At 32.1% G+C, this 22,977-nt stretch overlaps 1 pseudogene; it reads left to right on the forward strand.

Annotated features, from left to right (window-relative positions):
- The window catches only part of LOC127708398 (uncharacterized), a 36,282-nt pseudogene extending 26,728 nt beyond the window's left edge, over positions 1-9,554 (forward strand).
- Positions 9,555-22,977: the final 13,423 nt, after the last annotated feature.

The raw sequence follows: 22,977 nt of genomic DNA on the forward strand, positions 1-22,977 counted from the left end.
CTATAAATCACAATATTTAAAGTGTCTGGTAGTGTATGTGTTGTTTCGTGCGTGAATCTTCCAGATTGTTTTAGTGCTGAAAAGGTTTTTTGGGAGAAAATACATATGAAATAAAATTGATTTAATCTTATATGAGGGATGACGCGGTTTACAAAATAGAGAGAATTAATGGGGTGCTAAAACATAAAAAAAAAGAAAATAGAATAATATTAATGAACAAAACAATTAAAGATAGAGAAAAATGGTCGTTGAAGAATGATGATATGAGGGACCCTCTCCCCCAACCTCCTACACCCCCATATCCAAACACTCTTATATCATATTAAGTATGTATCTAAGTTTAATTTTTGTCTTCCCAACTTACTAGTTTAATTGATACACAGCTGTTAAGACAAACGATGCATATTTTTCTGATATTTCACATTGAATACACTTTTATATAGTACTGGTTTTATCGAGTTTTGAAATTAAAATTTCCGGATATTTTTCAAAACCTGTCCAGGATTTTTAATGGAAGAAAGCGTTCGGGACCTTTAAAGCTTATTTATGGATCTTATTGTCATGATGTGCCGGACAATAACACAGTCTCAAGAAGACTAAACACATACAATTATGTTAATTGATTTTAAGGCTTTTCGATTTCATGTTTACTTTCTGTTCTGAATTCGTATTACCATAACCTTGAGCCAGTGCAGTAATAAGGTACCATAACGGTCAATAAAACAATAAAATTTGTTCCATATAATATTATGATGGGTATTGTTTTTACTCTGTAAAGTCTTATGTTTCTATTATTTTTCACACATTTACTGATTAATGGCACCAACGTCAATCGATAATATAATACACAATACAATAAGTAACATATACTAAGCTCTTAATTAATGTAAACCATAACAGCAGCACAATGGGTATAAAGTATGCGTACATCATGCATGTTTAGTTAGGTTAATATCCTTTGAATTCGCCTTCTTTTCTCCATCTGTTAGACGATCACAATACATTGCAGTACTGGTTAAAAAATGAAAGCAATGGCAATTGTATGAAAAGAAAGAGAAAGCATCAAGGGGACAATACAAAATCATAAATGTAAAAAAAACTGTAAAAATATAGTAACGGTAGCAACAATACCAACATATTACACAGAAACTTAAGATTGAGCAACACCAACTCCTCCAAAAACCGGATATTTCCTGAACAAAGATCACAAGAAGGACACGCTGTGACTGCTCCGTTAGTGATACCCATCGTGTTAGTCTGGTTAAATCAATTTTATGAGTGTAACTGCTATTGCATATCAGATGTTTAAGTTAACAGGCAGTTCTAGATCTTTTCTGTTTCTATTGAATGTAGTCTCATTCTTTGTGGTCTTGGGACGATTTAGAGCTCTATATTGTATAGAAACAGATCAGTGTGGATAGTAATTGTTTAATTTGTGTTAGTATGTTATATATTGTTTTTTTAACTCAGTTCGTATATTGGTTTTTCCACAACAAGATGTTTTCTTAGCTTTTTTTTATATCTTTCTCGTAGGGTTCAATGTTAAACTGTGTTCCACAGTGGCTTCATCTTGAACATTCGAATTAGAGGCAAAAGTTCGAAATTGGCATTGTACAGTGTTCGATATTAATTTTGTTTTACTCAACTTTGCCTGAGGGCAAGTAGCCATCATATATTATTTGTCTGAAACACAAATATTGTTAAATAAAATAATGCATATACATTATAATTATTTATATTTAAAGGTTTTGATGAAGGCTACATTCACTGGGATGATGAAAATGGCGGTAACGGTAACGCAGTTAGTGGTACTTTACTATACGGATCATATGGTTCTGATACAGATATCTATTTCTGCTGCAGGTACATTGTAAAGGATTACAAGAGTAAGATAAATCAAAAGATTATTTGAAACATGCAAAAACATACAATGTTCTGTTATGAGATACTAGAGATTTCCAATAAAATGACATACGTACCTAACTCGACGTACGCACGTAACGGGACCGGTTATTGCTAACATATTAATTTTGTTAAATGCGTCACTCAAGTTTCAACTAAGTATTCCTAAACTATTAAACCCATTCATGATAAATTTTATCAATATCAATTATTTCTAAGATGATGAAAAACGAAAGAAATCATGATTTTTATATATCACGTGATAATTAAGATTCCCGCCAAAACTTCACTGTCATAAGACCACGTATATACACGTATCTTTACCTATCATAGTAACGATTAATTTGAGCTGTCTTTCATGGTTTTGACCATGACTTAGCTTTTCGATAAACTTTGCAAATGAACCTTTTATTATTTAATATTTGTCGTTATCAGATTGGTGTCCCTTTTTCCTTTCGTCTTTTAATGGTTTATAATATTTAATTTCCGTGGGTATTTATTATTAGACAGAGATTTTTCTAGCAATTTAAGAAATATCGAATTTAAATTGTTAGTCAGATTTGTCTCTGTTAAAGTTGATAAATCGGACTGCATCATACTTTATTAAGCATCATTTCAAACGTTCTCTTCTTCTGCAGTTAATCTTGCTTATTTACAATCTCCGATTTTTCCCCAGGGAAAACGTACGACAAAGGGATGTGTATATTTTGAACAGATATATCATGTTATGGAGGGGTATTTGCGAAAAATACCAGTCAAGGGACGGTAAAATTTCCCAAGCCGCTAGGCGAGGGAAATTTGGTCCCAAGACTGGTATTTTTTTAAAATACCACTCCATAACATGATATATCTGTTTAATTACACCGAATAGATTTTGATTGAAACTGTCTGTACATGTGAAGGGAAATCGTAGTACCGCGAGAATTATACATGTACTTATACGCGTTAGTGCTGTCTTTTTGTATCTATATGTGTAAACGTCATTGTTATACCATCATTAAATCGTTCATTTGTATAGACATTTTTAATCCCCTCTTTATATGTATATTTCTGACAGTTTTCGGTTTGACTCAATCAAGAGTGTTTAACCATGTTGTCGGGATAAAGTGAGAAAGGTTCCGAATAAGTTTGGCGGGAACTTGCTCGCGAGGGTAAAAAAGGAATATCCAAAATGGCAAATACCACGGCAGAGAGGGGAATTTGAGGCAAATTCACCGGCAGTGGTGAAAAACAAGCAAATTCGTTTGAAATGAGGAAAAAATGTTAGAATATGCGAAAAATACACTGGCTAACAACCAATCAAAATCCGGCATTCTTATATAAGGTGTAATTAAAAAAAAATCAATACAGGTCTTGTACTTCTTCAAATGTTAATAGTTGACATACACTTTTCTTTCAAATGAAAGTCAACTAACATTAAAAAAAGAATTTTGTAATTACTAATGATTTATGTAAATAAATGTCTACAACAATTTGTTGTAGAGATTGTAATTTGGAAGGTGTACTTGATTAGCAATTGATGACTAATCTGCATATAAACATTGACCGCTGTGGATAGTAAACTATCAATTTATAGTTCATAGTAATTGGCTAAAAAAAATGTCCTGTTCCCAAGTATCTCTGATTAAAAGTGGATATGAATGCCAATTTACATACTTGTGACATTTTTAAGACAACTAAAATGCCACTTCAGTCTTTACAATGATTTTCTGTTTAAAATGTACTTTTAATTAGTAAGGCTTGATATTGAGGATTTTTTTGGATTAAGACAACTCTTACTAATCCAATTAGAAGTGGATTCTAAAACTATCACATATTGATTGAGTAAAGCAAAAATTTCGAGTTTCAATTTTTGTCTGGCCTTAGATGTATATATTTATATAATAGTTAAACTCTGCGACATATCCATGCATAGGATCACCAGTGAAGGTGATACACGGCTGAAAACACATTATATATTCATAAGTACTTTAAATATGTATATATTTGTGTGAACCAAGCTCTCTGAAGGAAGGTTTTTCCAGGTTGTTATTATGTCGTGCTGCTGCACCACTGTCCCAGGCTTAGGGGGAGGGGGGTTGAACATTCACAAAAATGTTTAACCCGGTCACATTCTTTATGCGCGGCTGCCTGTCCCATGTCAGGAGCCTATGGTTCACTTGTCGTCGTTGGTTCATATCTGTTATATTTGTTTTTTTGTAAATTGTTTTGTTTTAAATCAGGCTGGTAGTTTTCTCAATTGAGTTGTTTCATATTTTTTTAAGTTGGCCCCTTTTACAGTCGACTATACGGTATGGATTTTTCTCATTGATGAAGGCCGTACGGTTGTTCATTTTCGTTTGAACTGTTTACATTTTTCAAAGTCAATGCCTTATATACTAGTATCTGATAATACGGTATGAGTTTTTGCTTATTGTTGACGACAGCACGAGCCACTGTAGTCGTTATTCAAACCAGTTGGACTCTGTTTGATAGTTTGACGCTCCATACGGATCCAGGTATATACATGTCGGAGTGTGAGGAATAAATCGAAAAAAGAATGCATGCTAAGCATACTAATGCTTTTGAAGAGAAAATTGAAAATATTTGTTGAACGGACAGACTGGCAGATGGACAGACAAGACAGGGTGATTGTAATTTGAATGCGGGTACAATATTTTGTCAGTGTATGTATCTTAGATGCTACATGTATTGGTAAGGAAGTCTGGATCAAAACGGGGTAATCTTTACTTTTAATTTTTTTTTAATACTATTTAGAATGATAATTGCATGCCTACTGGATATTAATACAATAGCAAGTCACAAGGATAATTGAAGCTGTGCTTTTTGATACAAAGAAACAAGGAGAAAAATCAAATAAATTATGCAAAAAAAAAGTGTTATCAAATCAAAACAAGTGTTGCTAGAATAATAATATATGCACATAAAACATAAAATATATAAACAGATTTTTTTTATTAAATATGGGATTGACTGGTACATGTAGCAGGCTAGCCTCGATTACGGGTTCAATTATTTTGTTGGACCCCCGGATCAAATGATTTTACGACTAAATATTTCGGCTTCTTAACCAAGCATAATGCATTCACGAGTAAGAGCATGTACTGGTTTAATCGAAGAAAGACAAATGTGTCTTTGTATCGGGTACGCTATCTTGTTACCTAGCATATAAACATGCGACTCTAAGTGTTGGTAATGTACAAAAAGGTACATTCATTTATCATCATTATTTCATCATCCTTGATATATATATGTAATATTTGTCGCTGGATATAAGACATACATCATTATCATCATCATCATAAGTATTATAGCTTGAGGCTAAATCTTCGTCGAATGTATTATAGCTTGAGGTTTCTTCGTCGTAAGTATTATAGCTTGTGGCTAAATTCTGATAGTTTAGCCAATTTATGTCGAGAACTTATTTTACGCATGCATCTCTTTGCTACATAGTTTTTATAAATGTCCAAGTTAAAGCCAATAGAGATCATAGATGTTAATCAAATGATCATGTCTACTCACAATTAAAACAGTAAGAAAGGGGTTAACTCGTCCGACTAAAACGAAGCACAAAAACAGCAATTACTAGTATTTCCAAATAAACTCCATGAACCGAACTTAGAGTATTCACAGTTACTGAACACTATATTAAAACAACTACAACTAATAAATACAGAATAATTATCCAGTCTAGAATATTAATCAATTATTTCGTACTGTTACACCACTGTCCCAAGTAAGTGGGCCCGCTAACATGTTTAACCCCGCCACAGTAAGCATGGGTGTGCCTGTCCCAAGTCAGGAGCCTGTAATTCAGTGGTTATCATTTGTTGCTGTGCTTTCGTTCATTTTTTTGTACATTAATTAGGCCGTTAATTTTATCGTTTTAGTTGTTTTACATTTGTCATTTTGTGGCCTCTTATAGCTGACTATGCGGTATGGGCTTTGCTAATTGCTGAAGGCCGTACGGTGGACTATAGTTGTTAATTTCTGTGTCATTTGGTCTCTTGTGAAGAGTTTTCTCATTGGCAATCATACTACATCTTCTTTTTTGTACACATCACAAATTAGGTATAAAAAGAACATAAACAGTCAAGACCTTTTGTCATGTCAAAAGCACAGAGTGTCTGTACGACATAACTGTATAGCAAATAATATGTAGTTTCTATAAAATGTAATGATAATTTATCGGCAAAAGATACATGATGATTTGTAAGTGGAATTATATATAACTAAATAAATAAATATTTATATTAAAAGAAACATCAGAAACAAGAATATGTGTCCATTAGATTACATGTCAGTATCACATTTTCGTGTTAAGTGAGCTCTAAATCAGGCAATCTAATTAAAATTAAATCTCCGCACTTGCTCCTCGTTGTTTATATGTCGCGCGACATATAAACAACGAGGAGCAAGTGCGGAGATTTAATTTTAATTAGATTGAAATCCAGGAAAAATTCAATTCAGTATGTAGTCTAAAACTTTGAAATCTCATGTGAGATGTCTAATGTTCAAACATTGTTGTTTTTAAAACGTATTTATCAAAGTCAAACGACAATCATTTATTTTTTTTTTTGGTGCTATACAATTTATGATTATAGCCGGATCCAAGATATTTGAAAGAGGGCGTAGTTCCCGATAATTGAATTTATACTGCCGAGCTGAGCGATGCAAAAAAAAAATGGACGATTTTATACTAAAAATGTGTATAGATAACGTGAAAAGCGTGAGATTTTAAAATTTATTTGGCGATCGAAAGGGGGGAGTACGCCCTCTACCCATGTATCCGCGAATGCACGTTAAAGTATACATGGACAAAAACCTCGTCCCATGCATTATTATAGTTAAAGACGAAAAAGTACTCTTTGATAAATGTATCAATGATATGAATTTCTGCCCACGTCAAATTATCTTGAATTAAATTATAGAAAAATAATTGTTTTTAAAAGTTAGTCGCGTACACCTTTTACATTCGGGTGTGTTTGGATCTACTTTTTAAACGTTAAAACTTATAAAAACAAAAAAAGGAATATCCTTCTCGCTTCGGATTTCATTATTTTAATATTGTCATGCTAAATATTTACTTGGAAGTTTTTAAAATTCATATTTTGAGAAGAACTGAAATATGGGTCAAGTGAAATGACAAGAAACGATGGGTGTATTTGATTACAAGTTGCTAACTTACTTATTCCCTTAACATATTTCTGTCAATAAAATCATTCAAAATTTAATAACAAAATATATAAAGATTAAAAAAAGTAGTTGGGTTGATTTTTACATTAAGTCTATATCAGCAAAAAATGCGTGGTCAAAGAGCAAACAATGCATGCAGTGTATGCTCCCCTCCGTCATGCTTCAATGCAATAGGACGAAATACGTTGAGTTAGGTCGGTTATGTCGAGTAAAGTCATTTTATTGGAAATCTCTAATATGTATTTCTTTATATTTTTGTTGTTTTATTTAAATTTTGTTTTGTTTTGTTTAATTGGTTTTGTTTGTAATTGTTAGGGGTATCAGTTAGCAGGAAGTGTTGTGAGGTGTATTTAATTTTTCACATTTTCACATTTTTTGTCTTTTTACCTCGCTTTGCGATGTGAAGCTATTAGTTCACACCATCTGCAAATCATTACTAAACATGCTAAACAACTGTTAACATTTAGTTCTGATTTGTTGCTTATTGGTTAGTTTAAGATTCCATTGGCTTAATTGAGTTATGAAATTGGAAACCATTCAGGAATTGGAGACAAACTTATACAAGGAAGGTCTGACAGTATGAGCAACATACTAAGCTGACCTGAACTAATTATGATAACTGTTTGTTTTGACCACACTTTATTCTAATCAGACATTTTTCCTTAAATGCCAACATATTTTACCTGTATTTGGTAGGCAGATCAAAGTATGTAGGCATAATAGAAATAGACTGTTTTACTCACATAATATGCAAAAACGATAGCTCTATTCACGGGTGCATTTACTCGATGATGACCGATATGTAACTATTAGGGGCGACCTACATTTGCTCGAATTTGAATTTTGACAGGAATTTCGTTAGATAGTAAACACCATCTTAAATGTCGATTTTCACCTTCAACATGTTCAAGTTGTCATTTAATTTCATTTTTTAATCTTTTATATCTACAATATTTTACCTTATTTCAGACTTTTTTTAATCATACAAAATTCTACGATGTTTTAATTATTTTATTGATAGAAAAAATGATTATTCTGAGCAAACGAAGTACATTTTGAACAGATAGATTTCGCGCAAACGTAATGGGTTTTGTCGAGCAAACATGGAAATAAAACAGATATGCGCCGTTTGAGAGATATGTATTTGTTAAAGGTGATTTGTAAAATATCACATTATTCTATTTAGAAAGAATGGGTTAATAACGGCGCTTTATAAAACAAAACAACACAAACATTATGTAAACATTATAAGTGAAACCCTCGCAGAACATGGTGAATTTGAAGCATTAATTAATTGGTTAATCTCGCTGTGTACTTTCGCTGACTATGAAGTCACGAGTACCAATTTACTAGTTCCTGACAGAAATGATTTAATTTATTAGAGAGAGAGTAACAATATTAAGTTAGAATTAACAGTACCTCTTGTCAGTCTAATCAAGGAAATTCGAAAATAACTCCTTAGTCTTATGCATATTTATCAGTTTTACTATTGTATGTTGTAATTTTCTTTTCACAGTCCCTTATTCCTAACCCTCAGAACGGAGACTATTCCCAGTTAGGTTGCATTTTGTATCATATTAGTAATCAAAACGAAACGGAAGCACTAATAAAGATTAAGAAAATAAGAATAGAATAATAAATACTTTTGAAAAAATATGTCGTTTATTTTATAAAAATCACAAAAATAACAAAAACGTTAATTTATATGATACTGCGAAGAACCCTTTGTGGAAAGGATAAAGATGTTCAATTACTAGGATCGCAATCGCACATTGTTTCAGAAATTGTAATTTTCACGTTTTGTAAACTTTAATCATATCAGAATTAACCTCGAATTGTCAATTTGAATATTATAGACTGGCGTGACAACATTTCTAAATAGTGTTCCGTTTTACATTTTAAGCCATGTGTTTAGTGATTTCTATCTCATTGTCTTTTTTGTTTGTTCTTTAATCATTGACAGAATGAATGCATGTATGTCATTGTGGTATTTTGATTTTTTTCAAGATATATTCCATAATGGCAAGTTTTCGAAATATAAGTAAATACGATGATAAATATTAAATTGTTTTGATTTGATATTTTTTACAGAAGTGATGGGCATATCGCCAAAAAGATTTTTCTGCCTATAGATAAACCATTCTATTTAATGAGATACACCAGCGGATGTCAGCAAGTCTATGGCATGGTAGTTCGTGAAGAATATTTTCATTTTAATGACGAAAAGGATAGCAACAAAGACAGTTGCCATGGAGATCATCCATATGACACTGGCAGTAACAAAGATCACACTTTATATTTTTGTTACTACGAGGTTGATCGTCAAGGTTCTTCTGCCTTTGGCTAAACTTGTTTAGTGTATCCACATACACAAATAACAAACAGTTACAGTGTACGAATAAATTACCAATGATGTAAATTCAAAATGATTGTGTTGCTTGCTTGCCTAAAGAATGCTTACGGAACAAACAAAATAAAGCGAATAAGACATTTTCTGTTTCCTGATATATGTCATTGTGCATCATCTAGAATAAAGGGCAAAGACTGGTCTGCTGGAAGTCTACATGAAGTGTTCAGGTTATGTGACAAGTCATTGTTCAGCCTGTAAGATCAGAATTGTAAAGAATTGCCGTAGCGTGTTCGTTCAACCTTGCACATACGATTTTTTTTTATATTCCGGATGGTTAGCAGCCACAAGTTTGAAATCTAATAAATTATTTATTATATAATTGGAAATATTTTTTTTCACAATGTCATCTACTGTGTGCGTATTCAGGCATATATGCATTTATCATACGTGTCTTAACTATAAGTACGAAATCCAATATTGACCATTTTATGTACAATAGTTTATATATTCAACGTACATATGAAACAGATATAAGCTATCGTTTCTAGTAGCTTCAAAGAGTTTTACAGTTATTTTGGGCACTTTCAGCTATCTGTTTTTCTTGACGCTTCTTTTCGTTTCTAGTGAATGTTTTTACTTGATTTCAAGCTTTGCACTCTTCTCTGTATCGTGTATTAGCCCTAGTTTCTCAGTAACGGGTTCTCTGCTTACTCTTGATACATCTTAATGATTCATTAAAAAGTGAAGTTTTTCTCCTTTTTCCTACTATACGATTTACTTTTTGGAATAAATTTGTTCATTATATCGGTAAGGTTATCCATTAAAATACTAATCATATCTTCTGTGCAGTTTCCATCTTATAGCTCATTGAAGTTTAGATGTAGCTTTTCTCTTGTTTTGTCATGGTCGTCGTTCTTACAAATAGTTGAATTTATGACTTTTGAACGAATCCTCATTTATATAACAGTCACTATTAAAAATCAATACGGCATGATCACTAGATCCAAGTGAATTAAAATATTTAAAAATCGATACCCTGTTGCCATCATTTAATAATAACAGATCAAAGTTTGTTGTTTTATTTTGTATCTCGAATGTTTAGCCACTAATTGCCCAAATTCACAATTGACGATTCATCCAATAACCTCATTGTCTTTTATGTTTATGTTAACACATACATGCTCATCGATCAAATATCGAACATTTTCGTCGACTGTTTGAAGTTATTTTACGTATGGTAATATCCCACGTCCGATGCCTGATGAAAATTATCTTCGAACATATCATAAATAATATCTTTACCGAAGACTCTAGAGTTTTGATTCCATAAATATGGTATAGGCAATATTTCGTCTTTCATTAAGTGTGAATGTTGAGTTTAAGTAAAGATGTATCACACTGCTTGACAATTCTCTAATTTTCGTTATACTGCAATTGGCTGGAACTGTGACGGAAACCGCTTAAGGATGTACTTATGTAGCATCTAGCATATTAAATTGATACTATAAGTCAGAAGAACATTAGTTGAGGAACAAAATAAGCTAAAAATATTGAAAGATTATGGAGCTCCTTTTTGAGATATTTAATTTTTGAAAAATGCGGGAAAAGGATTACTCGGCCTTATATCTTATATTTGCATTGGTATTATTTGGGTCTCAAATCGAAAGAAAAGAAATATAGAATCTGCTTAAATTTTGGTATATGACCTTTTATGAGCTATTGAAGTCTTAAATGAAAAGAAAAATGGGTGTTATCGGGCAAAATATTTTACCCTGTATCGTAGGAAAAAAAACAAGGAGTCCGAACATTTGACAAACATTCCTAAACCTCACCTAAGTACATCCTTAACATGTTGGTTGGTTAAGCATTAGCCATTGGTTAAAAATGGCATTGCGATTGATTTACAATGAATTATCTTAAATTCATAGTTTACAATTTCAGATAATTTCATTGTTTATCACTAGTCAACAATTATATCTGTCATATATGATATTCTGAACCCCATGAAAATTTGATCTCGGTTTAATTTTTTACATCCCCCCCCCCCTTCCAAACTTCCTAAAAAAGAAAATTCTGAACATTACTTTGATCGTATGTCATACGCAGTAAACATTCACTTGTGGCGTTTTTATCATGATAGTTATGAAATCAACAATTAATATACATATGTCCATTTATAAAGCCATCACATCCTTATAGAAAGCATGACGAGGCTGCCACGGACGGTGTTCTTTAATTTTATATACTTTATACACATTGCGACTACCAGTCCAGAAATTAAGAAGACAATTTTTATCAACATATAGAGGAAGTGGTTCATTACATTTGCGCGTATTTAATCTACAGGTAGCAGTGGTAGAGTTGTACATATTATGAATCCATAGTTTCAATGTAATTACACGTTGTTCTATCAGGTTCGCGTTACTGTGAGGTACAACTCTGTACTCAATACCTGCTTTGTTCTAATTTTTAGATTTAAAACATTTCTATAATTCTAGGTTCTCAAAAACTATGATAGTTCACTTCATTTGCACTTTGCCATTAGTGATTTTGTTAATACTTATAAACTTATTTTCAATGTGGTATGTGTTTGGAAACTAAATACATAATTGTAACAAAACTGTTCAAATCCTTTTAAATATTTATTTGATTCAGTTTCCAAATTTCCTTTGTGTGACTTTAAATTTGCATTTACTTTACATTTATCGTAGATATTTGACACATTTTATGAACATTTTTAATCGTTCCCATATTATTTATCAAGGCAGCCCCTTATCTCCCCTCTATGTTATAATAATAGTAGCAGCTCCGTCGAACTAATATTCATTTCTATATTGCTCATGAATTTTTTCCCCCATTAAAACAAATGTACTGGCAATATTTTTGAAATTTATTGCTATAACTTACTTTTCGTTGAATGAAAGGGAGTCAATGTACATATTTCCTGTAATATACTAGAATAAGTATAGGTGAATAAATATGTTCTAACTAACATCATGCAGGTCATAGTTGATTGTATGCCGAAAATACAATGACATTGTATTATATATCTCTGGTACATATATGCATAAAAAACAAAATATGTCGATTCTTCAAGGACTGTTAGCACAAATATAAACTGCCTCTTTTGAAAGAGGTTGCGTTGAATAGGGCAGAAATCTTGCCTTGCAACATGCCACCGATCACTCAAACAACTTAAGAAGATATTTCAAGGACGATTTTTTAGTGTGCAGAGATAGTGACATTCGCAAGCATAAGAGATTGAATTTAAAGTTTACCTTCCGATCGGACGTGGCTGCGTATCTATACATCCAGCACAGCGTATTAAGTCATAGCAAGATTTAAATGAAACTTGAGGAAGTTGAAGAGAAGTCCACGTTAAATGTGATCTAACAATAACTTTGGTAACTTTTGACCGAAAAATTATCTTTCAAACATAAAATTGTTCAATGTCTGGTAAGTACACCATAAGACACAGGGTTTCTTACCTGAAAGTGTCTTGTTTTTGACAATTTTTAAGTGTATGGATCTCAATGAAATTGTACCACAAGGTTTCATACCTAAAAAAAAAAGGATGGAATTGATTTGGGCGGGTATTGTCCTCATGGTCCTAACTGTTCATGAATTAGGGACCGAAACAAGTATTTTTTCTTGCTTCAAGACAATAGCTTTTGTATAAATGTATGGATAAACATGTTTGGGGACGTTCAACTCTCCGCCTAGATGTAGCAGTGTTGTAACAGCCCAAACAATAAAATCATATGAAAAACCTTTACCTCTTAGATCGACACAAATAGAAAAAGAACAACTAACAAAAGCACTCAATATACACAATACTCGCAGTTACTGAAAGCTATTTTAAAGCCAATGATAAGTAATGAATCATGGATCTAAAACTAAAATACAGTTAATGCACACCCAACGGATTTAGTGTAAAGACTTTTTAAACAGTCAGAGCAAAACATGATATTGTGAAATGCCAAAATATAAGTACCGAAAAAATATAGGACCGTAAATGTCCATAACTGTATAGCATTTAATCATTTTTTAATTTATTATTAAGAAAATCAGTGTATGTACCGATAAAACAATATTCAAAGATCTTATTATAGTGTTTATCTGATAGCCTGTTACAATAAATTTGTTTCAAATAATTTACCAGTGATAGATTACATTATTAACATCTATAACGACGACACAGACACAGAAGTAGCGAACGAGTTGGGATTTATAAAAAAATACTTATGATTAGGCCAAAGGAAATGCATCGTCCGAAAATAAACAAAATTATCAATCGGGAACGAAAAACCGTGTGCAACTGAAAAATGTAAATCTAGGACAATTATTGCGGTTTATTCAAAATAAGTTCCTTTTGGTACATTTCGGCAGTTTCTCATGAGAATTCTTAATTATTTGATTTAACGTAAAATCGTATCATCAAGATCTGTGTATATCAATAACTACTCAATGGAATGATTAAAATAAATAGGATTACGGCGTGAACATTCATTATAACACATATACAAACTTGATATTTACTTTGCAATAATATTTATATATAACACTTAAAGGAGAGCCTACTTCATTTTTTTTTTATTTACTGAAAATGAAAAGAAAATTAATATGAAGCAGTTGATTCTATTTTTCACGTTTTCCATTATTTCTAATATCTTGTCCCAAAACGACTGATGAAGAAGAAACACCTGTTGCCGTTTTAAGCTTTCGTGATAATAGGTCAATATTGTGTTATAATCTTACTCACTATAAAAACAAACAAATCGGGAAGTATAAATAGCGAGGCATGCCATTAAACTAAACAGTAAAGATTAATTATATACAAAGACAAATAAAAAGAACCCTATAAGATGTAATTAAGATGAAGTGCAATGATGACTTCTAAAAAATAACTAAGCCATTAGCAAAACCTCCAGAAAAACGAATAATCTAAGGACCTATCTCTTGACCATGAAGAAACTTTTATCAAGTTTTGTAAATTCAATGAAGTTATTGATGTAGTAAAATTTTTAAGGGAGAATTTAAATAAATAAGAGGGCAAACATATTAAGAAAAAAATCAATGAATTAAATTTGTTTTGAAAAAAAAACAAAACGGAAATATGAAAATAAAAATATTGAATATTTCATTGTTTAATTTTTTGTATTAAACTCAAGGCTGAACTTTCATCTCAACGATGACAAAGACACCACGAAGGACTAACCATGTTTCGCTCAAGTTACCATTGGTGCAATGGAGGCAAAACAGGATTCAAATTATGCCTTCAATTTTCAAGATTTCTGATTATTTGTTTATCTACTTTCCGGCAATTAAACCATTACAGTTGTATTTAACATGATAATTGTTAGTTGGTCATTTGGCGCACAGCTGCGTTTATAATTCAAGCGCATTTGATATGACTAGGGTTTGTTCATTTGAACTATTTTTTTTACATATTAGGTAAAAGCAAAAACCAAACATTAATTTTACCTTGAAACAAAAATGAATTAATAACGAAAAAAAAAGAAATGTTCATTCGGATTTCCGCAACAACATTGATGGACTAGGATCTAAACCAAGGTAATCAATTAGTTAGCATAGTTTGATTGTTATCATAGACAGCTCATTAGCAACGCAAATCAGACTGTTCAAGAAACCAGGTATTTTTATAACATATCAATGCGATCTAAAATGTGGTGATGTGAACACTGAAATAAACAGTTTTCATAAGCTTTTCCTGTTCGTTGCAACGACATCTGAAAACCTAAACTATATAATGAATAATAAAATCACTATCTCAATGCCATACATAGTAGCAAACACAAAATCAGTGCAGAAAACTTGGCGGAAAAAAATGTATGAATAGTGCAAATTATTCACCACAAGTGGTTTGCATAACAATTTCGATATCTTACTGGTTGACGGAGAAAAAAAAAATATTACAAATATGAGAAGTTCTTACTGACGCCAAATTGAAACAATGCATCCATATTTATGAACTTGTAAGAGAGATTCGTTGACTGCTTAATTATAAAATTGAAAAAAACTCATAATTTTTTGTTATCTTTTTTATGAGCATCATGAATAAAAAATAATTTCATGTCTTAAACTAACCATTTTTGTTTACACCTGTGCCTATGATAAATGACTTGAATACTTCTCCAGTTATTAAGTCAGACACTCCTTCCCGTTAATTGGGAAAACTGTCTGTGACATTGCTAAACCATTCTATAAGTTTGCTGATGTTTCTAAGAGAAAGAAGTATTGACAAAAATGATTTATTGACAAATATTAATAAAAAGGTTTCTCGGCAAGAGTTATCAATGATTGCCTTATAAAAATCTAAAAGGTTTACCAAATATTAGCAAAGATTAAAATTGGAGTACCGAAAATCCTTCATATAAAGAGGTTTCCAATTTTCAGTTTTCTTTAGAGAAATATATTGAATGATTTCTCCTTACAAGCAAGATACATTTAATACCAAAGAAACATTATGAAGTTTGCTGTCTTAAAGATGGTCAATATGGGCAGTGACTCCTAATTCTTAAGGATTACCAATGACGGAAACACTATGTTTTTGTCATCTGTTGTTCTAACAAACTGTGAAGAAAAGTTTTTTAAACCATGTTATTATTATTATTATTATTATTACAATTTTTCTATAGCGCTAAATCTAAAACAATATTACTCAAAGCGCTTTACATCACATGTTAAACGAAATATACACACAGACAGTGATAAAAATATAAAACATGAACACACAAAATAAATATTTAAGTGTTAAAACTTTTCTAGATAAAAGGATTAATAATGTGGAAATTTTTACAAAAAAGTGGAATATATATATCAATGAATCAAAATAAAATTATACTGAATAAAGTTGGTAAAATAAATAGCCAAAAAAGTCTAAAATAAGATTGCTATTAAAAATTATCAAATATAAGTTAAAAATTTGAAAACGTATTCAAAAGATGAAAAAGGAATATTACCATGTAAAAATATAATTACTGAAATGAAAAATATGTGTGCTACTAAAAACGTACAATGTACATATTATAAATGAAACATATCTCCAGTTAAAAGAAAGGTTCGATAAATCAAAAGCAGGCTAACGTCTATGGCACAATGTATCACAGAAACGAATTCAAGGGATTAAAAATGCTTGTCGAAAAAAGTGAGTTTTTAAGTTCTTTTTGAATACAAGCACCGACTTTGCATTTTGAAGTTTTTTTGGTAATGCATTCCAAAGGATGGCCGCTGCTTGATCAAATCTTCTATTGCCGTAGGTTTTGGTTCGCACAATAGGAGTTACGAGTGTTAAGTTGTTTTCAGACCTTAATGATCTTGATGGCCTGTATAAATTTACAAGTTCACTAAGATATAATGGCGCTTCATGTTTCACAGACTTGAATACATATAATAATATTTTGTATTGCACCCTGTATTGCACAGGCAGCCAGTGAAGAGACTCAAGTGTCGAAGTAATGTGTTCGTATTTCTTTTTTCTTGTAACCACTCGCGCAGCAGTGTTCTGAACCCTTTGTAGTCTCTGAATCATGTAAGCTGGTAGTCCATAGAGTAAAGCGTTGCCATAATCAAATCTAGAAATGATTAACGAATTGACCAGAGTTTTACATGCATCCTCGTTGATGTACGGACGTATGCGGCCTATATTTCGTATTTCGAAACTGAACTGACTTGTTGGTGCATTGACAGAGACTTATCAAAATGAACACCCAGATTTTTAATACACTCAGAACTTGTAATGATGTTTCCTTTAAAGGTGAGATTGCAATCCTTCAAATCTTTCACTCGGTTTTTCGGAGCAAATAGCATCAGTTCCGTTTTGTCCTCGTTCAGTTTAAGCATGTTTACACACATCCAGGAACTTATATCGGCCAAACAGTCCTCAATTCGATTCGATGTGTTTTTCCAGTTATCAAGAGGTTCGAAAACTAAATAGATCTGCGTATCATCGGCGTAGCATTGATAAGGCATGTTGTGACGTCTACAGATTTCGCCGATCGGCTTCGAAAATATAGTATATAGCTTTGGGCCAAGCACGGAGCCCTGCGGCACACCGCAATTAAGACGAAATTCGTTGGAGTGGGCCGAGCCTACTGCTATACGCTGTGTCCTATCTCGGAGGTAAGAGAGTAACCATTTCAGAGCAGAACCTGAGATTCCAAAAGCATATTCTAATCTAGCTTCGATAATGTTATGGTCAATCACATCAAACGCCGCAGAAAGGTCGAGCATCAATAAAACGGCACAACAGTTTTTGTCTAGCGCACTTGCAATGTCATGGTGAACTCGAAGTAACGTTGTTTCGGTTGAGTGTCCCGCGCGATAGGCAGATTGAGCAGGGTCATGAAGAGTGTTTGACAATAGATGCTCTTCTAGACGACTTTCAATAACTTTTTCGAAAACTTTAGAATCGAAAGGAAGGTTCGAAACCGGGCGATAGTTTTTCAGTGTGTCTTTATCTAAACCGGGTTTCTTCAACAGAGGTCGCACAATAGCCTCTTTACACGATACTGGTACAGTAGAAGTTGATAATGACTTGTTTATGATCATCGTAATATTGCTGGCAATGCTGTTTACACAAGTTTTCAAAAGCGTAGTCGGGATTGGGTCGAGTTCACAAGATTTACTTGACGCTTTTAGAATTATTTTCGACACTTCATCAATTGACGCAGGGTGGAAGTCGGTGAGAGTGTTGCCTTCAAAACGTATATCTGCTCGTAGAGGGTCAATATCGTCGATAGAATTATTCGCCGAAAGTAAACTTGTCCTGATGTTTTCAATTTTCTCAAGAAAAAAATGTCCGAAACGATTTGACAGTTCAAACTCGCTTTGATGTGATGGAAGGATGACGTCATTACTATTTCCCAAAAGTCCGTTGGTTAATTTGAAAAGTTTTTTGTGATCATTTCCAATATCCGAAATTTTGTTTGAAAAGTAATCAGTTTTACTTTGTATCAGTATTTTATTTGATGTGACACATAATTCTTTGTATATCAACTTGTGAACCTCGAGCTTTGTTTTACGCATAGTTCTCTCAGCTTTCCGACGCTCGACCTTTGCTTTGCGGATTTTGTCGCCATACCATTCCGTGTTCGGTCGCATCGTTATGATTTTTGTTTGAACCGGTGCATGTTTGTCTAAAACTGCCTTGAGATCGGAATTATGCGATTTAACCAAATTCTCAATGTCAGGATCATTGTTGTGAATGAAACAATTCGTGTCGATGTCAGCCTTAAAACTTTCAACGTCGATATTGTTTATCTTTCGGATTGTCAATGATTTTTTCAGTCTTGCTGGTTTGCTAAGATTGATTCGGCTATGAACAGCAAAATGATCTAAGGACGCATTGCTTTTATCGTTGTATATTTGCGTGTCTTCGATTGACGGTTCACCCAACAAGATTGAACTGTTTTCTCTACTTATGATAACATCGAGCGTGTGTCCACGGATATGTGTGGGTCCATCAACTTGTTGTACTAGTCCACGATCGCTAAGTGACTCAGTGAACCTTCGCCCACCATTATCATTAATAGGCTTTATATCTCTTGAAACTAATTAGTTTGTGCTTTAAAAAAACTGATATGAGCTTTATTGTAAAGTGTCGTTTCAAAGCGAATTTTCTTGTTGCTCTTTACGTGTTGATAAAGGTAGAAAGAACACTATTTTTATTTGTGATACCTTGTATATGAAATCTAATGAAATCGATGCGATATACAAAGCCACACAACTTAATTCTTTTCAGGAATTGAACATTATCTTTACTGTCTTATCCATTGTCGTGTTTTTCTTATTTTGACAATACAATATATCTAAAGTATAATAGCTTGCGTTAATTCTTTTGTTTTAATTCATTATAAATCATGGGTTACTAGATTATAAGGACATAATTTAAAACAATTCATTACACTTTTATGTTGCTAACTTGTTTTTATAGTTTATTTGACCGCAGAGTTTTATAACAAAGAAAAAGTTCCAAAAGGGACCACTTAAACCTTCAGGAAAAAATGGCATCACCAAAAAAAAAAAAAAAAAATGAGAAAAAAAAACGATGACGTATTCTTTTCCACTTTTGGCACCAGTCGTGTGCTATTACTTCTTTAAGACCCGACGAGAAACGGCGATAAGGCGTCATATAGAAAAGGTTTGGTAAAAGTCTTTTTGAAAAAAAATCTCAAAAACATCGATGATTCAAGTCAATAATTCAATATCATTTGAATAGGTATACATACAACCTTTAATTTAAACTTTGTCGGATATGAGTTACGCGTGTTGTGAGCATATCAAGTGATTAAAATAAATGCCAGCTGAAAAAGTGAAACCAAGGAAGCTGACAGAAGGAAGACAGATTTTTATGTTTTATGTATAAAATGAAATCAAACAAAACTAAAAAAAAAAAAAAAAAATCAACCACAAACTGTTGCGAGTGCTTACCTGTTTATTTGTATTTAAGTTTTTTCTGGAACTTTTGTTGTTTGAACTACATCGTAGTATATATAAAATCAATTTGAGAGATTGAAATTTTTTTTAACCCTTTGTTGCCCTGGAAACCTTCGAAGCATCATTTTGCCTACATACGTAGAAAGAGAAACCTCTGAAAATTGAAATAAGAAAGTTTAAAACGTTATGGAAATTAAGTTAATTAATAAATGCTATAGGGATTTTAACTATGTTAAAGCAAATCATCAAAATTCGAAAAATGCTAAACATTTAGATTTACTTTCAAGGTTATTTCTAAAGCAACCATTCAATAATACGTTAAAGTTCTGCAATGAAAAAAAATCAAAAATTGGGAAATATATTTATGTTTATCACTCAAGACCAACAATACGTTCACTTGTTCTTTGAAACACAACACTTCAGTTATAATAAACTGTAAATAGCGTGGTTTTTTTTATTAATTTTCTTAAAAGAAATTTCAGTTTTGACAATCATCCAGATTCTTCTTGATTTTAATAACATGAAGAAGCCGAAATCTTTCATTTTGATTGTGCATTTCTGACACAAATTTGTTAATTATAATGATAATATAGGATTTTTAAAGTTATTTCGGTACAGAATGAAAAAAAATCAGCTTATCAATTTATCAAATTTGTCAGAAAAATAAAAACAATGTTGTACTTCCTTGTGCTTCCATGCAAACATTCTTAGCATTTTAGCATACATGTTTTTCAATGGTTGATGGCAGTTACTGTACTCTCTTCCTTTTTTTGAATATTAGATTTCTCCGAAATATATAAAAATGTTAAGGTTACTCATAACCCCTTGTTTTGCCTGACACTGAAACTGTCTTTATAAAGAGTAATGTAAGATTCCAACAAACGGTAAGCGCCCTCAAATTAATTTAACCCCGCCACATTCTGTATGTGCCTGTCCCATGTCAGTAGCATGTAATTCAGTGGTTGTCGTTTTATGCTGTATATTATATTTGTTTTTCATTATTTTTTACATAACTCAGGCCGTTAGTTTTACATTTGTCATTTCGAGGCCTTTTATAACTGATATATATGGGTATGGGTTTTGCTCATTGTTGAAGTCCGTACTGTGCCAAGTAGTTGTTTATTTTTGTGTCACTTGGTGTCTTGTGGAGAGTTGTCTCATTGGCAATCATATCACATCCTCTTAGTTTTATATTTAAGTCTATATAACATGTCCATCAGTGAATTAAACATAATGCATATGAAAACATAATTTCACAGGATATTCAAGAAATTATTTCATTGGTTTGTGCAATATCCAGAGGTTTGACATGTGTATTGGCATTTATAAATCATTAATCTAATCACATACATATTGTACTATACCTACATGCTTATGTTCATGTTGAGTACAAAAAAAGGAACTAAATACAATTACATTAATCATGATTTTAAAATTTAACATGAATAGCTATGAACAAGCTACAGTAAAAGTTTCCTGGAGTTCAATGATGGTTTGAATTATATCATTGATGTTTTAAAAACTGAAAAGACTGTACGATCTGCTTATAAATGTTCATTAAATAAATATATCTTCAATAGATATAACATGCTTAATATGGGAAAATATGACAATGTTTTCTGGGTGTAACAATCTGCTTTATCACCCTCTTCTCTGTTTTTTATTGAATGTTATATTAGTTTTTTTCCTTTAAATTTTATATTGAAAGAATAAACTATGCCGTTGTATACATAATAACCATCCGTATTTAATAACGTGAACATTTGCTCAAGCAAAAGAGAACAATCAATTTAATTCTGTTATCACCATTATTATCTTTTGAATTTTATCTTAATGTATTCGCCAGAACGTATTCTTGTGAACATGTTAAAAAGCGTTCTAGCAAATAATTCTAAGGGGGGGGGGGGGGGGGGGGGGGTGGTATCTGCACGGAAGAACGCGAAATAAAATTGCCATTTCACGATGAACGAACAACTTAAAATTTCTTGCACTTTGATCTTTTTACCGATTTCACGAAACACGGTGAATAACGAACCTTTATCACTGCTGCATCTGAAATAAAAATGGCAAAACACGTTGCACAAAAATAACCCTTTACCACCCTCTTCTAACAAAAAAAAATGTTATAAACAGTTTGGCAATTTCAGTACACAAACAATACACTCATTAAGGTATACTAAGATACATCACTGAAAACTTGGTAGGAAATAATGTATAAAAGTTACAAATAATTCAGGTTGGTAGCCTAACAATTTCGATAATTAAACTAATTGAAGAAGAAAAAATAAGTACTTCAAATACATGTAACAAATTATGTACTGAAATCAAATTGAACTCAATATAACCATATTTATGAATTATGTAATAGATTCCTTGACGGCGAAATTAGAAAACTGATTAAACTGGGCAGTTTGTTTTTGGCTTATTTATCAGTATCCAAAATAATAAGTAATTCCCGGCCTTTAACTTATATTTTTGTTTACACACGTGCCAATAATACATACATTGAATGCTTCGACGTTCATTAAGGCAGGTCCGTCATCGCGGTAATCTGGACAACTGTCTGTGACATTGCTATAATATTCTATAATTTTGGTCATGATTATTAAACATTAAGCAAAGGTTAAAATTCGAGTACCGAAAATCCGAAAATCCTGGATATTGAAAGGTTACCCAATTTAGGTGTTTTGGAAGATTTATATTGACCATTTGGAACATTTCTCCTTACATGCATGATACAACAAATTCCACGGAAATGTTATTTATGTGGTGGTGTAAATGAAGGTCAGTATGGGTAAGTATTCCCTACTCTGTAGGATTACCAATGAGGCAAAATTTTTGTTTTGACTTCTTTTTTAAGGTGTAATACCAACAAATCATAGTACGTCACATCCGGTTTGATACTAAAAAGGGTCGAAAAAAATGTTTCCTTCAGTTTGACATTTGCTGGAAGTTAACCCTGCATTTTACTGCAGAAAAATAATTATGAGTCATAAACATATTGCTTGTGTGCTTCAAAGTTTCATTCTTGTTTGTATTTGATGTTTCTATAAAATATTTTGCAAACTTGA

The sequence above is a fragment of the Mytilus californianus genome, unplaced genomic scaffold (genome assembly GCF_021869535.1).
Source record: "Mytilus californianus isolate M0D057914Y unplaced genomic scaffold, xbMytCali1.0.p SCAF_7, whole genome shotgun sequence".
NCBI lineage: Eukaryota > Metazoa > Mollusca > Bivalvia > Mytilida > Mytilidae > Mytilus > Mytilus californianus.